The sequence below is a fragment of the Penaeus monodon genome, chromosome 40 (genome assembly GCF_015228065.2).
Source record: "Penaeus monodon isolate SGIC_2016 chromosome 40, NSTDA_Pmon_1, whole genome shotgun sequence".
Taxonomy (NCBI): Eukaryota; Metazoa; Arthropoda; class Malacostraca; order Decapoda; family Penaeidae; genus Penaeus; species Penaeus monodon.
The window spans coordinates 13,346,072-13,362,164 of NC_051425.1; positions in this window are offsets into that span (position 1 = coordinate 13,346,072).

Genomic DNA, 16,093 nt, shown 5'->3' on the forward strand with positions numbered 1-16,093 from the left:
TGTTTGTTTGTTTGTGTGTGTGGTGGGGTTTGTGTTTGTTGGTGTGTTGTTGTGTGTTGGGGTGGTTGGGTGGTTGTGTTTTGTGTTTGTTGTGTGTGTTTTGGGGGTGGTGTGTGGGTGTGTGTGGGGTGTGTGTGTGTTGTGTTTTGTGTGTGTGTGTGTGTTTGTGTGTGTGTTTTGTGTGTGTTGTGTGTGTGTTTTTGGGTGTTGTTTGTGTGTTTTGGGGTTTGGGTGTGGTGGGGTTTTTGTTGTGTGTTGTGTGGTGTGGGTGTGGGTGGGGGTGTGTGTTTAGTTGTGTGTGTGTGTGTGTGTGTGTGTGTGTGTGTTTCGGTTGGCCTCCAGTAAATCATTATTACCAGTTTTACTTACCTTTAATACGACAAAGAAAACAATATTATATATACTTCGAATAAGAATTTGCTAAATTACCTGTTCAACTGTCAAGAAAACGCTATCTTATCTTGCTTTTACAATGTTAAGATCATTTCTCTTTGAGTAAGAATTGCAACATTGTGTGCTTCCATTGTTTTCCAGAGTGCAATGACGCTATTTGACCTTGCCTTTAAAATAGGAATACATTTCGGAAAACTTTTACCAAAATTCAAAAATTCAGTATTATGTAATTTTTTTTTTTTTTTTTTTTTTACCTGGTGATCTTATACATTAAATGAGTTTGGGGGGGGGAAGTAAAAAAGTTTTTAATTCCTCAACATCTTCGTCCTTTTCTGAGTTTTCTGAACGTCTTTGTGTGTGTGTGTGTATGTCTGTGTGTGTGTGTGTGTGTGTGTGTGTGTGTCTGTGTTCGTGTCCGTGTCCGTGTCCGTGTCCGTCCGCATGTCCGTCCTCGTGTGTTACATAGTCATCCTCTTTTTTCTCTCTTTTTTTTTCTGCTCCGCTCACCTATAAGATTAATTGCCGTCGCGTCTCACCAGGAGCTGGCTTTGGGCCCCCTCCCCCCTTCCTCTTCCTCTTTTTCTTCCCCTTCCCCTTCCCCTTCCCCCATCCCCTTGCCTTCCCTCTTCACCTTCCCCCTCCCCCTCCCCCTCCCCTTTCCCCTTCTCCTCCCTCTTCCCCCTCCTCCTCCTACCTTTCCCTCCTAATCCTCTTCTCTCACTCCTACCCCTCCCTCCTCCTCCCCCTTTCCCCTCCCCTCATTAACCCCCCCTTCCCCTCCCCTCATTAACCCCCCCCACCTTTCCCCTCCCCTCCGACACCTGTCTGCCCGACCGACAACCCAACGACCCAATTAACAACCGAACAGAGGAGCCAACAGCCGAACAACCAGACGAGCCAACAACCCAGCAACCATGGCAACAACCCGACCGTTAACCCTAACTATCCGCCCACCAAATCAACCGTCAACCCACCTAGCAACTCTATAACAACCCAACTCGACAATTCCACAATCCTAAAGATTAACAACCCAATCAGAAACCCACCCACTAGTCCACCCACAATTGATCTACCAACCCACCTACCAGCCCGCCCGCCCACCTACCAGCCCGCCCACCCCACCTACCAGCCCGCCCACCCACCTACCAGCCCGCCCACCCACCCACCTACCAGCCCGCCCACCCACCCACCTACCAGCCCGCCCACCCACCCACCTACCAGCTCACCCAAAAACACCCCCCCACCCACTACAACCCACTCAAAATCAACCCACCCACCAGCCCCACTAAAGATAAACCTACTAACCCACCCAAACTCAACTACCATCCGACCCATCAACCCACCCGACCACCGGCCCACTTACCAACCCACCCAAAATCAACTCGCCAGCCCACTCAAAATCAACCCACCGGCCTACCCACCTACCCACCCAAAACCAGCCCACCAACCCCCTCCCCCCCCAAAAAAAAAAAAATCAACCCACCAGTCCACGTAAAACCAACCCCCCCCCCACAACCCACCCACCCACCTAAAACCAAGCCGCCCTCCCCCCCTCCCCCTCCCCCCCCGGGCAGATGCTCCCCGAAGGAAGACGCTCCCCCCCCCTCCCCCCCTCCCTTCAAGGAAAACGGCGTCGTGGATTATAATGGAAATGCTTTTTTTTTCCTTTTTTTTTTTTTCTTTTTAACTATGTGGTCTTCGGTCTCTGTTGTTGTTTTTCTTATTTAAAAGAAATGCTTTTTTTTTCTTTTTTTTTTTTTATTTTTTACTTTTTTTTTTTTTTTTTTTTTTTTTTTTCTCTTTTCTTTTTTTTTTTTCTTTCCCCTTTTTTTTTCCTATTCCCCCTTCCCTTTTTTTTTTTTTTCTCTGTCTTTTCCTTTCTTTCTTTTTTTTTTTTTTTTGTTTTTTTTATTTTTTTTTTTTTTTTTTTTTTTTTTTTTTTTTTTTTTTTTTCCCCTCTCTCTCTCTCTCCTCTCTCCCCCCCTCCCCCTCTTTTTTCTCTCTCCCTCTTCCTCTCTCCTCTCTCTCTCTTCTCTCCTCTCCTTTTCCTTCCCTTTTCTCTCCTCTCTCCCCTCTCTCTCTCTTCCTCTCTCTCTCTCCCTCTCTCTCTCCCCCCTCTCTTCTCTCCTCTCTCTCTCTCCTCCTCTCTCTCTTTCCTTCTCTCCTCGCCCCTCTCTCTCCCTCTCTCTCTCCTCTCCTCTCCCCCTCGCTCTCTCTCTCTCTCTCTCTTCCTCCCCTCCCCTCTCTCTCTCTCTCTCTCTCTCTCCTTCTCTCTCTTTTCTCTCTGCCCCCCTCTCTCATTCCTCTCTCTTTTCCCCCTTTCTCTCTCCTCTCTCTCTCTTCCTCTCCCCTCTCCTCTTCTCTCTCCTCTCTCTCCCTCGTCTCTCTCCCCTTTTTCTCTCTCTCTGTCCTCTCTTCTCTCTCCCCCTTTTTCTCTCTCCTCTCTCTCCTCTCCTCTCTTTCTCTCTTCTCTCCTCTTTCTCTCTCTTCTCCTCTCTCTCCTCTCCTCTCCTCTCTTCTCTCTCTCTCTCTCCTCTTTCTCCTCCTCTCCCCTCTCTCTCTCCCCAAATTTCCAGGGCCCCTTTAAATCTTAAATAGTGAACGAGCGACGTCGAGCGCTTACGCCGAGAGGAGGAAAGGGAAGAAGAACAGAAAAGAAGAACGGGGAAGGAGAAGAAGGAGAAAATAGAGAAGGAAAAAGAAAAAGGAAAAATTTAAGAAAAGGGGGTAAGGAAAAACGAAAGGGAGGGGGAGAGAGGGAAGAGGGGGGCGGGGGGGGAGGGAAGAAAAGAGGGGAGAAAGGTTTGGAAAAAGGGAAAAGGAGGAGGGGGGGGAGGTAAAAGGGAGATAAGAATGAAAAGAGGGGGGGTGAGGGAAAATAGAAAAAGGAGCACGGGAGAGAAAAATGAAAGGAGAGAGGAGGAAAAGAGAGGAGAGGGAAAGAGAGAGAGAGAAGAGAGAGGAGAGGGAGGGAGAGAAAGGCAGGGAGAGCGCGAGAGCGAGAGAGAGAGAGAGAAGGAGAGGAGAGAGAGAGGGAGATAGAGAGAGAGAGACAGAGATAGAGATAGATAGAGAGAGAGAGAGAGAGAGAGGGAGAGAAGGAAAAGAATTAGCACAAAACAGAGTCTCCGCTAATTACCTAGATACAACCCATCGATAAGCTTTGTAATTACGCCTTCAAAATGCCGTTTCATTATCTTGATCCGTCCATCACATGCGCGCCAAAACTTTTTTTTTTTTTTTTTTTTTTTAACCACCTTCGTTGCGCCAAAATCAAGAAGGAGAAAAAAGAAAAACGTTTAATTTTGAAATAGTCCGTTAATTCGTTGAGCGTCAAATGGTAATGAAAATCAGAAAGGAAAATGAAAAAACGTACTAAAAATTTTTTTAGAATTAAAGAGTATAAAAGTAATGATGAGGAAAAAGGTGTGATGATTATGATAACAGTAATAGTGTTAATAATAGTAATAATAGTAACAATTAATAATAGTAGTAACGATAATGATAATAACAATGTTAATAATGACAATAATAATAATAATAATAACGTTAATAACGACACTGATAAAGACAATAATGATAACAGTAACAGTAAAAGAATAACAAACAGATAAATTCACAACGAAGACGGTAATGAAATAAAAACACGACGTTAATTTCGAAATCATTTCCTTTACTCACGCATCTCCGTCGGCGCTCATCACCACGACATTGCAGTTGATTGACACCGTTGTTTCTATGTACATTTTGGGTTGTTTTTCTGTCGTTGTTGTTGTTGCTCGTTTGTTGTTGTTGTTTTTTGTGTTGTGTGTCTGGGATTTATTATTGTTGGTGGTGATCTCAATGTTGTTGTTGTTTTTTTGTTATTTTTGTTAGCATTATTATTATTATCGTTATCAGCATCGCCATAACCAGCACCATCATTATCACTACCATTACCATTACCATTACCATAACCACGACCACCAGCACCACCACCACTATCACCACCACCACCACCATCACCACCACTATCACCCCCACCACCACTACCACCACCACTACCACTATCACCAACACCCCCACCACCACCACTACCATTTCATCACACACGCTCTCTTTACAGAAGAAATACTTTCAGTATGACACGCTCAATTGGCTTCCAAGCATGTGATGGTCATTGCTTGCAGTCGCGCGAAACCGAATGTCTCTTTGAAGATTTTTGAAGATTTTTTGAAGACTCTTTGAAGATTTTCGAAGAATGATTTGGTGGTGATTGCGTGCCTTAGGGAGAGAGGGGGGGGAGGGAGAGAGGGAGAGATGGGGGGAGTTGGAAGGAGGGGAGGGAGGGAAGGAGAGGGGAGAAGGGAGAGAGGAAAGGAAGGGAGGAGAAGGGAGAGAGGGGGGAGAGGGAGAGAGGAAAGGAGAGGGGGAGAAGGGAGAGAGGGGGAGAGGGGAGAGAGGAGAGAGGAAAGGAGGGGGAGAAAGGGAGAGAGGAAGGAGAGGGGTGAGAGGGAGAAGGAGGGGAGGGAGAGGAGAAGGATGAGATGGGATGTAGTATAGAAAAGGGTTGGGAGGGAAGGAGAGGGAGAGAGAGAGAGAAATATATATAGTATGAAAATAGTGTTGTTGTTGGTGTGTGTTGTTTTGTGTGTGTGTGTGTGTGTGTGTGTGTGTGTATTTATATATATATATATATATATATATATATATTATATATATATATATATATAATACATATATACATATAAATGTAGTCATCGGGAGAGGAGAGAGAGAAACAGACAGAATGCAAACGCAGAGAGAAAACCCAACCCTTATTTCCATCGTACTTCCCCACAGCCCGTGAAAAGATCTGCCAGGCCGTAAATATTTTCGCATTTCACGCTTTTGACCTTAGTTCGTCTTTTTTTCTCTCTCTCTTTTTTTTCTCTCTTTTTTTTAGTAGAAGTTGACCTCATCTCCATAGGGGAAGGAAATTGAGGTATAATTCCAGGCAATCGGACACACCCGGCGATTTTCCCGCCATGGCTGTTCGAACTGCTTGACGACAGCTCTCAACTTCTTTTTTTTTCAGGGGTATCTCTTTCTTTTGGTTTCCTTTTCTCTCTCCCTTTATTCCTTTTTATCTTGTTTCCCCTTTTCGCTTTTTATTTTCTTTCTTCTTCTCTGTCCTTTTTTCTGTCTTTCCTTTAATTCGTTGCTTCCTTTCTTGCTCTTTATCTTCATTTCTTCTCCTTTTTTTTTTTTAAAGAGGGGGAGGAGGAGATAACCTCTTCTCCAGACGGAAATAAAATTGGGGGTATGATTCCAGGCAATCGGACACACACGCCGATTTTCCCGCCATGTCTGTTCGAATTGCTTGACGACAGCTTTCGACTTCCTTTTTTTTTCAGGGGTATCTCTCTTTCTTTTCTTTTCTTGTTTTTCATTTCTTGCTATTTTTAAGATTTTTATTCGTCTGTTTATGTATTTATTTATTTTTTTTTTTTTTATGTTATTTTTTTCTCTCTTTCCTTTTCGTGTTTTTGCTCTTATTTCGTGTTTTCTTCGTAGTATATCTTACTTCTTTTCTTTGTTTATTTTCGTGTTTTTGCGTCATTTCTTGTTCCTTATCGTTTATGTTGTTTACCGTTATTTATTTTTTTTTTTTTTCTTTTAATTTTTCCCCCACTTTTATTTTTTATTTATTTATTTATTCTTTAAACTGTTCTTTCTGTATGTTCGTTTCCCTCATATTTCTTCTTGTTCTGTGGTTTCATTCCCACTAATTATTTTTTTTTGTTTATCATTTTTGTTATAACCTGCTTTCTTTTATTTTTCATTTGTTTATTATATATATGTATGTATATTTCTTCTTCTTCTTCTTCTTCTTCTTCTCCTTCTTCTTCTTCTTCTTCTTCTTCTTTTCTTCTTCTTCTTCTTCTTCTCTCTTCTTCTTCTTCTTCTCTTCTTCTTCTTCTTCTTCTTCTTTTCTCCTTCTTCTTCTTCTTCTTCTTCTCCTTAAATGCTATTTTCCCCTTTCGTTTTTCTCCTCGACTCCTTTCCCTACCTAAAAGTAGGTAAAGGAGTCATCATCATCATCTTCATATTCGTCATTTTCATCAGCATCACCATCACCATCTACTCCCCTCTCCCCCTTTCTCCCTCCCCTCCCCCTCCCCCCTCCCCCTTCCACCCATCCTCCTCTTTCACTAATTTTCCTCCATCCATTTTTTTTCTCCCTCCCTTACCTCCTCCCCCTTTCCCCTTCCCTTACCTCCTCCCCTTTCCCCCTCCCTTACTCCCTTACCCCTCCCCTCCCTCCCTCCCTCCCCTCCCCCTCCTTTCCCCCCTCCCTCCTCCCTACCCCTTCCTCTCCCTCCTTCCTTACCCCTTCCCTCCCTCCCTCCCTCACCCCTTTCCTCCCTCCCTCCCTCACCCCTTCCCTCCCTCCCTCACCCCTTTCCTCCCTCCCTTACCCCCTCCCTCCCTCCCTCCCCCCCTCCCTCCCTCCCTCCCCAACCCTTCCTGAAATGCGGTTCACCCTTCCGTTATATTATCCTTCACACTAAGCCCTTGGCTCTTGGCGAATATAATGCAAATCGCGGCCTTCGAGGGAGAAATATTTTCGAAAAGGCTTTGAGAACATTACGTCAACGGGGGGGGGGGGTTACATGTTATTTTTTTTGTTTATTGTTATTATTAGAGTTGGTGGGAATGTTTTATATATTGTTGTTTATTAGCTTGTTATTATATATTATGTATTATATAATTATTATTCTATTATTAGCTAATTATTACTTAAGTATATACGTTTTATTTTGATACTACTATTTCTATTACTACTACTACTACTATCATTATTCACTTCATTCACTGAAATAATGATCGTTCGTATGAATAAATCTCGAAATTCACAGAAATGATAATCGTTCGTATTGATAAATTTGGAAATTCACTTTTGTTCATCAGCGTCATCGAGAAATCCGTTGCTGTTCGTGTTGATAATTACGAGATCAACATGTGCAATCTCGCTCCATGTTGCAAAGTTGTAAACACGCGTGCTTTGCCTGACACCTAAATTATTTCTCTAATAAAAGCCTGCATAATCAACAAAACTTGTTTCGTTGCTTGGTTTGCGCTCCGTGTTTATGTTTTTTTTTTGTTTTTTTTTTTTTTTAGATTTGCATTGTTTTAAATGTCGGGAAGAGAGGAGGAGGAGGGGGGGTGAGAAAAAGATACAAAAAGATAAAAGTGAATTTGTAAGTATTGCATCATTGATATGGTTTCTGTTTCTCTCACAATGTCGTTGTCTGTGTTTTCTTGTTTGTTTTTTGTTGTTTATTTGTTTGTTTTCTTGTTTGTTTGTTTGTTTTCTTGTTTGTTTATTTGTTTGTTTGTTCTTCTTTGGGTTTCGTCTCGTAAGTTTGGATTACATTAAATATCGTTATAAGATAAGATTTTTTTTTTTTAATGAGGGATTTTGTAAATGTTTCTTAAAATATCGATGTCTCTTATATTTTCTTGTCGATTTGTTTCTTCGTTTCCAAATTTGCATTACTTTAATGTCACCCCTCCCCCCCCCCCCCAAAAAAAAAAAAAAAAAAAAAAAAAAAAAATATATATATATATATATATATATATATATATATATATATATATATATATATTATATATATACGTGTGTGTATATATATATAATAGAAAAAAAATATAACTAATTTGACTTGATCTGTTTCTCAAAATATCGTTGTCCTTCATATGTTTACTTGTTAGTTTACTTGTTTACTTGCTTGTTTGTTTGTTTGTATTTCTTGCACTACTTTAAACATTATCAAAATTAGAAGAAAAAAAAAGTTATCTTTTCGTAAGATGGATTTGACTTAATCTGTTTCTCAGAAAAAAAAAAAAAAAAAAAAAAAAAAATATATATATATATATATATATATAATTTTCTGATTTGTTTGTTTGTTTTCTTATCTTTGTTTTGTTTCCAATTTTGCATTACGTTAATCATCGTTAGAAAAAAAAATATTAAAGAATTTGCAGCCAAATTTTGTGTCACTGTTTTTTTTTCTGTTTATTTTCTTATCTATTTTTCTTTATTTATATATTTGTGGATAGATAGAGTGATAGATGGGTATTTTTTATTGTATAATTGATTGATAGATAGATAGATAGATAGATAGTTATTCGTTAAATTGTAGATATATACAATAGATAAATAGATATTTTATTTATTCATTTAATTTGCAGATCGATAGATAATTAACATCTATTTGTTCAATTATTCATTATTATAATTTCTGTCTCGTTTCAATGAAAAATAAAGATCGGTAAAAAAGAGGAATTGAGAGAAAAGAGAAGAAAATGAAAATAAAAATAAAAGATAACGAGAGAGAATGATAAATGGAGGATGACCAAAAGTGGAAGAAGATTAAGACGATGAAGACAGAGATGGAAAGATGGGAATAATGAGGACGAAAAGGAAAGGAGAAGAGGAAGAGAGAGAGAGAGAGAGAGAGAGAGAGAGAGAGAGAGAGAGAGAGAGAGAGAGAGAGAGAGAGAGAGAGAGAGACAGAGAATCAAAGAGCAAGAAAAATAATACGCCTCTCCCCCCCTCCCCCACCAAGAAGAAAATAATAGCAAAGACGAAAAACAAACAAACAAACGAACACAAAAGGAGACTCGAAGGAACAACAAAGGAAAGGCGTAAAGGGGTTAATGGAGGAGGGGGGGAGGGGGTGTTAAGCCGGAGCGAAGTGGAGGAGTGTGGGCGGGGTGGGCGTGGGTGTGAGTGTGGGCGGGGTGGGCGTGGGTGTGAGTGTGGGCGGGGTGGGCGTGGGTGTGAGTGTGGGCGGGGTGGGCGTGGGTGTGAGTGTGGGCGGGGTGGGCGTGGGTGTGAGTGTGGGCGGGATGGGCGTGGGTGTGAGTGTGGGCGGGGTGGGTGAGGTGTGGGTGTGGGCGGGGTGGGCGTGGGTGTGAGTGTGGGCGGAGTAGGTGTAGGCGTGGGTGTGAGTGTGGGCGGAGTGGGTTTAGGCGTGGGTGTGTGTGTGGGCGAAGTGGGTGTAGGCGTGAGTGTGGGTGGAGTGGGTGTAGGCGTGGGTGTGTGTGTGGTCGGGATGGACGTGTGTGGGCGTGAAGAGTGAGTGTGGGCGGGATGGTCGTGGCCATGGGCGTGGGCAAAGGAGTGTGGGCGTGAGCGTGGGTGGGGTAGACAGTTACCATTGTTACCGCTGCCTTTGTATCGTGGGGAGGTTGGGGGGGGGAGCTTTTACAATCCCGGTCTCACAAAAGGTTAAGTTTGGCTATTGAAGGGAGGGTCTCTGTCTGCCTGTCTGTCTGTCTGTTTCGCTCGCTATCTCGTTCTCTTTCTCTTTTTTTTCTCTCTCTCTTTTCTCTCTTCGCTCTTCATTTTCTCTCTATTGTATTTCTCTCTCTCTCTCTCTCTCTCTCTATCTATCTATCTATCTCATCTATCTCTCGAATATCTCTTCATCATCTCTCCTCTCTCATCTATCTATCCATCTATTATCATCTCGATATATCGTTTGATCATGATAAATCTCATACATCATATCACCATCACCACCATCATCATTATCGCCATCATCATTATCATCATCATTATCACCATCACCATCATCATCATCGCCATCATCATCACCATCATCATCATTATCATCACCATCATTATCATTATCATCACCATCATCATCATCATCATCGCCATCATCATCACCATCATCATCATCACCATCACCATTATCATTATCATATCATCATATTCATCATCATATTCATCATCATTATCACCATCATCACATTATCATCATCATCATCACCATCACCATTATTATCACCATCATTATCATCATCATCATCATCATCATCATCGCCATTCCCATTCCTCTTCCCATCACCATCAATCCTAACTATTATCGTTATTGCCATCACGCTCACTATCTTTTATCATCATCGTTGCATATAATCCGATTTTACTTCGCATTTACTCTACCTCATTACAATGCATCTCTTGCACTAATCTTGCATCCTCTTCATCCCAGCGTTGAATTAAGTAGCCTGAAGAAAAAGCATGTTGATGTATAAGAATCATTAAGTTCGAGTTAAGTGGTTTTGTGTGTGATCATGAGTACATGCTTCTCTTTTAGGAGTGTAATTTGTAATGAGATAATTAAGATTTTTTTTTTCTAAGCTGTGGTCACATAAAATGGTGTTCACTTTTTACGGGATCATTGTTAATGCCACGTTTGTATTTCTTGAAAGATTTAGCTTCCCGGCGTTGTCTTTTGAGTCACAGGTGATGCAGATAAAATAGATTTACGGTTTTAGGCAGTAGAACCTCGGGAGGAAGAATTCAATGTGTGCTTGCTTTTGTGTATAATATTCTCTCTCTCTTTCTCTCTCTCTCTCTCTCTTTCTTTCTTTCTTTCTTTCTTTCTTTCTCTCTTCTCTCTCTCTCTCTCTCTCTCTCTCTCTCTCTCTCTCTCTCTCTCTTCTCTCTCCTCCTCTCTCTCTCTCTCTCCTCTCTCCTCTCCTCTCTCCTCTTCTCTCCTTCAATACATCATGCTTGACTGTGATACTCATCTCAGTACAGTGCAAACCTTCGTCATACTTCAGTAGAATTACCACATATTTGTTTTCAGAAAAAATAATACAGTAACCAAGATATTGGAACATGTTTGCCGTCTTCTCATATCTATTTTCACATATTTGTTTGTCGGAATTTATAGTGTATGGCGTCTGAAATCATCGTGCCACGTGTCACTTGCCACTTGCTACCTGCCATTTGCCACGTATGACGTGCCACCATTGTGTGTGAGGCGTCTAACAGCGACTGCCTTGCCTGTCTGGCGCGCCCTGGCAATCTCTTCTGCAAGTACTTCGGTAGTGTACACCTAGTTTATATAATGCGACTACTGATTTCGGTAGTTCCGACGCAATTCTTTCATATATACCTGTATATGTGTGTCTATATATATATATATATATATATATATATATATATATATATATATATATATATATATATATATATATATATATATATGTATGTACGTATGTATGTGTGTGTGTGTGTGTGTGTGTGTGTGTGTGTGTGTGTGTGTGTGTGTGTGTGTGTGTTGTGTGTGTGTATGTGTTTATTCATTTATTTATTTATTTTTCTATGCAAACGACGCATATTTCGATAAGATAAATGATATTACAGACACCCTCAGTTTATTATTGTTGTGTCAATGTTATCGTCTTTGTGGTGGTTGTAATGATTGTATAAGTAAGGATGATAATATTTTAAGATGCGATATTGATAACGATGATGATATTGATGATAAACTAGGCAATAATATTGATAACCAAAATGTTGATGATAATAATAATAATATTAATACTGATTAAAAATAGTATGGATAGTAATAGTAGCGTTATCGATACTGACAAAAACACAAAAGCAGCGATAACACAAAAAAAAAAAAAAATAAAAAAAAAAAAAAAAAAATAAAATATATAAAAATATATATATATATAAAAATAATATAATATCATTTTAATCAGGTAATGATGATGATAATGGTTGTGCTATTGTCATTTAGTGTAAACAAGACATATTGATTATAAAATTGACCAGATTTTTTTAATCATGAGAACAATATTGTTAAAGGTAATCCTTGCATCTTTATCCTTGGGAAAATTCTAGATATCTGTATATCTCATATACACAAATTGTAATAAAAAAAAAGAAAAAAAAAAAAGTTTTTTCTGATCACTATCTCATTTGCATATCAAGATAAAATGATCTTATTGAACATTGCTTGGACTTGCAATTTGCATGTTGCCTTGATCCCATGTACACCACAGTCTTGCAAAACAGGTGTGCATGATGAATAGAGATGCTTCTTCCTCCTGCAACAATGCAATGTAACTGATAAGGTAATCAGAAGGACTTACTCTTTGGCTTCGTGGTCAGAGAAGCGAAGAAAAAAGATTTAGAAAAAAAGGAGGATTTTTTTTGTACTATTGATAAAATAAAATAAATTTCAGGAAGTGTTAAAAGAATAAATAAAAAAAAGTATGAATAGAAAATAAGAAATTAAATAGACAATGAGGGGGAAAAAAACTAAGATAAAATAGTAACTTATAGATAAAAAAAAAAAATAAGCAAATAAAAACTGAGTTGTTGACCATGAGACAAAAAATATATATATAAAAAAAAATAAATAAATAAAAAGAAAATGCAAAATACAATTAGAGCTATTGATCAGGAATCCAGCTCTTTGTTAGGTTGGTAGCGTGTGTGTAAGGATTGTGTTTAATTGGGTAAGTTAGTGTATGTTCATGTAGTGTGTGGGTGATTGTATTATTATGGTGTCAATGGATCTAGTGTGGTGTCATTGGGTTTTATTTGGGTTTATATATGTGTATGGTGTGCAATGGGATTATAGTGTATGGCGTTATAGTTTATAGTTAGGTCATGGGATCTAGTGGGTGCATTTATAGTAGGGTATATACTAGTGTATGTGTATGGGATTAGTTCGTGTGTTATGTGCTGCAGTGGTGTCATGGGTTTATAGGTATGGGGTCTATAGTTCGTGTATGGTGGTGCGTGGAGATTTATTGTGTGGTGTGGATAAGTGATTTTATATGTATGTGAGTCGTATTTAATAATGTTTGTATGTTAAGATATATTCTGTTCAACCGGGTTCTCATTGGTCACTGATAGTTCAGATTGATTGCGTCGACTATTTAAGGAGTTATGGCAGCTTGTGCTGAAATGTTACAGTGTAATGATGATGTTAAAGTTTTTAGTGTTGGTGTAGGTTAGTGGGATATAGCTTATGTCCTCTTTTTGAGTTCCTGTAAGGTCATGCTTGGGTATCTGTAATTGTATTTATTGCTATTGTTGCTGCTGCTGATGACTTTTCTTTGCTTTGGCGTACTACGTTATTTTTTGTTGTACTAGTATTGTACATGACTATGGTTATCTTAATGATGTTATTGAGTTTGGTTCTCGAGCTTCATTCTTTGTTTTGCTGTCTATGTTGCTCTTGGTAAATTTGATTGCAAAAGGTTTGACTGTTGCATCTCTCTTATTGTAGATTTCCATTCTCATTCATACCTCTTCTACATTTGTCAACATGAATACGGTTCAGATTTGATTGCGTTTACGACTATTACTCAGAGAGTTTGGCAAGCGCGTTGTGGGCTGTAAAATTGTTTACAGTGTGACAAATCAAAAGATTATTATTGTTTTTCAATGTGTTGGTATGTAGGTTAGTGGGAGCTACCCGCCATACTCTCTCTCTCTCTCTCTCTCTCTCTCTCTCTCTCTCTCTCTCTCTCTCTCTCTCTCTCTCTCTCTCTCTCTCTCTCTCTCTCTCTCTCTCTCTCTCTCTTCCTCTTCCTCTCCCTCTCCCTCTCCCTCTCTCTCTCTCTCTCTCTCTCTCTCCTCTCTCTCTCTCTCTCTCTCTCTCTCTTCCTTCTCTCTCTCTCTCTCTCTCTCTCTTCCTTCTCTCTCCCTCTCCCTCCCCCTCTCCCTCTCCCTCTCCCTCTCTCTCTTCTCTCTCTTTCTTTCTCTCTCTCTCTCTCTCCCTCCCTCCATTCATTATTCCTTTTTTTTCCTCATTCAATTGATCCAAAAATAGTATTTGTTTTGACCCGATTCGCTTTTGTTTTATTTTCGTGAATCGGCAGCAACAACGCCATCTTTGGGTGTGATATTAAATTGGGTGCGTCTTGTTGTTTTGAAAACTTGTATGTGAGTGATTTTCTTTTCCTTTTTCTTTTTTCTTCAAAGGTATTTTATGGATATTTGCGTGTTTGTTTATCGAGAAGGAATAGAGATCGATAGAAAAGCCGTTGAAGGGAGGGCTTTGAAGTACGGTGTGGGAGGGGAGGGGGAGGGGAAGGGGAGGGGGAGGGGGGAAAGGGTTGTCTAATTCTTTCTCTTTTCTCTCCTTCTCTTCCTCCCTATCTTTATCTTCATTCTCTTTATCTACCTTCTCTTCCTTCTTCTCTTCGTCCTCTTCCATCGTCTTCCTCCTCTCATTTTCCTCTTTCTCCTCCTCCTCCGTCTCTCCCTCCCCCTTCTCCTTCTCTTCCTCCTCCTTCGTCTTCTTCCTCTCCTTCCGTTTCTCTTTCTCTTCTCTCCCCTCCTTCTTCGAATTCCTTCCTTCTTCCTTCTTCTCTTCTTCCCATCTTTCCCTCTTCCTCTTCCTTCTGCCTCCCCCACCCCCAACCCCCCCTCCATCAACCAGGTTAAAGAAATGATATTTTTTATTATTACGTAAAATTTTATTCTCATTTCTTTTATTCTTTATGGTTGTCCCTTTTTCGTATTATTATATTTTCATATATATATATATATATATATTCCCACACATCATACAACACACACAAAACACACACACACACACACACACACACACACACACACACACACACAACACACACACACACACACACACACATATATATATATATATATATATATATATATATATATATATATATATATATATATATATATATTCTTCTTCTTTTAACGGTAGGTTCATGTCTGAGCCGCCGTGGTCACAGCATGATACTTAATTGTAGTTTTTTTTTTTTTTTTCATGTTGTGATGCTCTTGGAGTGAGTACGTGGTAGGGTCCCCAGTTCCTTTCCACGGAGAGTGCCGGTGTTACCTTTTTAGGTAATCATTCTCTCTATTTTATCCGGGCTTGGGATCAGCACTGACTTGGACTGGCTTGGCCACCCAGTGGCTAGGTAGGCAATCGAGGTGAAGTTCCTTGCCCAATGGAAACAACGCGCCGGCCGGTGACTCGAACCCTCGAACTCAGATTGCCGTCGTGACAGTCATGAGTCCGACGCTCTAACCATTCGGCCACCGCGTCCCCATATATATATATATATATATATATATATATATATATATATATATATATATATATATATATATATATATATATATATATATACTTATATATATATATATATATATATATATATATATATATATATATATATATATATATATATATATATATAAACACATATGTAAACACACACACACACACGTATGTGTGTGTGTTATCATTTATATCATCATCATCACTATCATAATCTTGATCCTTGATCCTTGGGTTTCTTCTGACTTCCTCTCCTCCCCTTTTTCCTACTTCTTCTTTTGCTTCTTCTTTTTCTTCTTCTTCCTCTCTTTCTGCTTCTTTAATTTTTTCTTGTTCTGCTTCTTATTATTATTCTATTCCTACCTTTTTTCTTCTCCTTTTCTTCTCCTTCTTGTTCTTCTTATTCTTCTGCTTCTTCCATTCCTTCTTATTCTTTTGTCTCTTATTCTTTTTCTTCTTTTTCTCTTTCTTCTTATTTTCTTTTACTTCTTCCTCTTCTTCTCCTTCTTCTTCCACTACTTTGTCTTATAATAATAATAATAATTATTATTATTATTTTATTATTATTATTTTATTATTATTATTATTATTATTATTATTATTGTTTTGTTGTTATTATTATTATTATTATTATCATTATTATTATTATAGTAGTAGTAGTAGTAGTAGTATCATTATTTTTGTTATTATTACTATTATTGTTATTATTTTTATCATTATCATAATCATTATTATCATTACTGTTATTATTTTTTTTATTGTTATTATTGTTATTATTATTTCCACTCCTTCAATTGTCTTCCCTTGTGTTT